The sequence below is a fragment of the Talpa europaea genome (assembly GCF_964194135.1).
Source record: "Talpa europaea genome assembly, chromosome: X".
Lineage (NCBI taxonomy): Eukaryota > Metazoa > Chordata > Mammalia > Eulipotyphla > Talpidae > Talpa > Talpa europaea.
Genome location: NC_140081.1, coordinates 6,878,270 through 6,882,402, shown reverse-complemented (window position 1 = coordinate 6,882,402; position 4,133 = coordinate 6,878,270).

The window sequence follows — 4,133 nt, the reverse complement described above, 5'->3', positions numbered from 1 at the left end:
ACTTGGTTTTATAAAACCAAAGACTCGTTACTTCATTCTATGTGAGAATAAAGGGAGTTGACATGTCACATACATCAAATGAATAAAATTTAACTGTTAAAACTTACCAAAAAATCATACCAAAGACACTTATTGGAAACTACACACCTTAAAACAAAGGAAATACACAAATGACTAAATTGGAATGATGCTGTTCTACACTACAAATGATTTCTTAGCCATTCTGAACCTGGGATGACGAACAGAGAGCAACTATTTCATAGTAGAGAGCTCATTGTTTTTAAGACCAAGGCACACTTGACACCTGGGAAAGTTTTCTGTGGTCACAATCATTGACTCACTCACCTGGACTGTTTTGGGTGTCCCAAAATAAGGAGGAAATTGTGATTTTTTTTTTTCCAGGAATCCTTCATAACAGCCTCTTATGGAAAATGTGTTACTCTTCACAAAGTGTTGAAGTCATTGTTTAAAGCACGGATACTCCTTCTGGGGTACTGGTTACAGACAGTCATATTTATTTTGCTCCCCTGTTGCTTCCCTCCACTTAGAAGTGCTACAAACTGGAGGGCAGCTTCCTTCCCTTCCGCGGCACTGCCTGGTTAGAAAGGTCTTAGAAAGATAGAGACAGACACCGCCTGTCAGAAAAGTGAGCTGCGCGAGGCAAAAGGGTATCAGCAGGCTTCTCTATTTTTTAAAGCTCTACAGTTGTTCCGGTGTCACTTTTTTACACCTGCGTTGTAAACGTCTTCACAGTTTACACCTTCATTTGTGTTTGCTGGGCTCGATTAAGCTTTGTTGTGATTGTGACCAATATTCAGGCCACGTGCACTGTCTTACCACATCGCCAATGAGTGTAATAAATGTTCAACATACACCACTGTAGTGTGTTTTTAATCTATCTCTTCCCAAAAGTTTGTCAAACTGGAGAGCTGCCCAAGGAAGAATTTTTCATTTTTTTCAGTAAAATGTTGAAAATTCACCTCCATTTGTGGTGGTTGTTAAAAGCACACACAAGATAAATGGCAAGAGGATTTAAGGGGAGTATCCATGTACTTCTTCAAGCTCATTAAAAAATAATGTGGATTCCATGCTACTGAGAGCTTATCTACACATTTATTTTCAATCAATAAATGCCGCTTTTAAAACCTCGACGCACTTGGCTTTTCTGCTTTGTCAATTTTAGCAGGTGATCAAAGGCGTATCAGATCAAGCGGAGGCCCCCACCATCCCCAAGAGCCATTGGTGCCACAGGGGCAGACCAGGCTGATTTGCAAACTACTGCCAGACAGGCAGCAAATCACAGCTTCCGTGTGGCGTGGCGAAGGCTCGCACCCATTAACCACAGACAGGAAGTGTTGCCTGCCAACACTAGGACATTTGAGAAGGAAGAAACAACTACCACCGAGTTGCTGGTTGGCTAGAGAAAATACATACTTGTGAGACAGGGGGGGCCCCGGGGCAAGGACAGGGCAGGACAGGACTCAAGAACAAAAACTCTGCAGAATTTTGCCGTTCAATTTTCTGTTCCCACGTGCCGGTAAGCAAGAGCTTAAAATCCTGCTGATTCTAGGCCCAGACACCCACTGCCACAGTGTTCCTCGCACAGCGTTTTCACTGATGTCCCAGCCTGGGCATCCCAAGCTCTTGCCAAGCTGGCTGCTATGGGAAAAAAAAGGGGGTCGCAGACCTTGAGACCAGGCCCCTTCGACGTGGAGCTGCAGGCACACACCCTCCGTGAGGTGCTCACCTTGGAGACCGGCACGAGGCCTGCACGACCCCCCGAGCTGAATGAAGGGTGCCCAGTAGCAACAATAAATGGGCATTAGGCAGGTCCACGCTCCGTGGTCTCTCAGCCACTCAAGTTTAATTCCTGTCCTCGAAGCCCAGCCCTAAAGCCTGTGTAGCCCTCCCGCCCAGGCACCTTGGGGAGTCTCTCATGCCTGAAAGCTCTCCCCAGGGCTCTTTCCTTGCTCTCGCTCATCAATAAGGATTGACTCTGCCTCACCGGTGTCTGGAGTCCCCTTTTCACTCCTGACCAGAGGTCTCCAGAGCCCTTCCCCAGCCTGATTCCCTTCAGGGGGAGCAGTGGGCAGTGGCACGCTCCTGGCTAGTCCGACCCCCCGTGTTGGGGTGGTTGGGACCTGGCTGGGGCTGAGGGCCCGCTCCCGGTCCGGTGACAGTCGTAGGCCTGAAGGGCTCCAGCTCAGCCATGAGCCAGTCCATGGTCTAAAAAACCACTCCTTCCATCCCGCCATGCCGCCGCCATGCCTTTTCCCTGGGAAAAGGCACCACCGTTTCATAATTCTCTTGAGGACAAGCTGGTGCTTATCTTTTTTTGTTCCCCCATGAAGTATTAAGGCTATTCAGTTTTGAATACCACATTTAATTGTGTATATCTTGGCTGTGTTTAGTAAGTACTGGAGAATATTGAATTTAGTTGTAATTATCTAACATTAGTGAATCCAATAGATAATTAGAGAAAAACTTCAGTCATTTTTAGGGCAAAGCAGGCAAAGTCTGGAACAAATTGATTTTTAAAGTAAAATGTATTCTGGACCATATACTTAGTGGATTAAAGGACTCTCATTCTCAACACACAGAACTGGTAAACTCCAATCTTGGAAGTTCCTGTTTCGTTTCTGTTAACCTGTGTTCTGTGCATCCTTAAGTCCTTATTTCCAAATCTCAAATTGCCAAATGCCACATACTCTGAAATTCAAGATGCCCAGTATGTCAATGGAAAGGTTACTAGGAAAATGAAAAAATGCGTAAGGAAGCAAGAGCATCTTTTGATGATCTAAAATCTAAGGACACTGTCTTCCCTTAAGCTTTCTTACAGTAGGTTCTCTGACCACCCATCTGATTTTTTTTAAAGATTTATTTATTTATGCATACAAGAGCTGGGGTACAAGCCAGAGACGCAGGGGGTGAGAGGATTCACCAGAGAGGACAGGGAACAGAACAGGCAGATGGACCGAAGCACACTGCTGAGGGGAGCAGCGGCCCAGTCAGGAGAGGTCTGCTGCGCCATGTGGGGTGCTCCCTGGCCAGCCGGGGGATCGAACTGGTGCTGCAGAGGCTGCGGACAGCTTCATTGGTTGTGTCTTAACCCCTTGCGCCACCAGGGAGGCCCCTCTTCTGATTTTTTAACCAGAATTGCTGTAACACCAGGCATCTAGCAAGGACCCTAATTTTCCTGAAAATGACAGTAAGTTTCACCTGTATATAAAGATCTTGTCAACACACTATAAAAACCACAAACACCCTAATGGAAAATCCCCAGCTGAAGAGGGGCCGCGGATATGGGGTAGGAAGGGAGCGCTTTAAAACCGAGAAAGTGAATTTTTAGGGAAAGCAGTTTAGCTAGTGCATGTAGAAAAAGTCTAATCGGTGATTGGCAAGCATGAACCAAATTTAATGGCTGTTATCTACAGAGAAAAGTGTTTGGCTTAGCCAGTACATATGAAAGAAACAGTTAAACACAGCACTTACCAAGTTAGCAAAGTCTAAGTGGGTGTGGGAACTCAGCAAAATCTGTTGATGGAGTAAATTTTTTGTAGTCTTTCTGGAGGACAATTTGGAAATACCTTAGCATTTATCTCCCAATGTAATTTATCCTATGGAAATGATCAGAAATGTGTTAAGGTAGTTAAGGAAATAGACCGCAGGATTGTTTATAGCACAGGATTCTTTAATCGTGTAAAATTTAAAATAAAAATCCAACAATAGGGATCGGGCTGAATAAACAGATGCGCACTAGGCAAAAAGTAACATGAAGAATAGGGTTTGATGAATTACGACAATGTTTCATATGGGAGAAAAGAGCACATTCAACGCAGCTATAAATGATCTTTGTGTAAAAAAAAAAAAAAATTCATGATCACAAAGAGGAAAAAGCTACAGCAATACTCCAGTGTTAGCTGGTTATCGTTAAGGGTCAGGGTAACAGGTACATTTCATGTTATTTACACATTTTAGGTTTCCTCCACCAAACATACTGATCACCAGGTAAGAAAAGTATTTGGAACAGGGTTCTCGGCCAGCTTCTTTAGCTCACCTGAGCTCGCGATCGTCTATCCCAGTATGCAGCAGCCGTAATAAATAAGATACAAGCTCTCACGAATAAAAGCGGT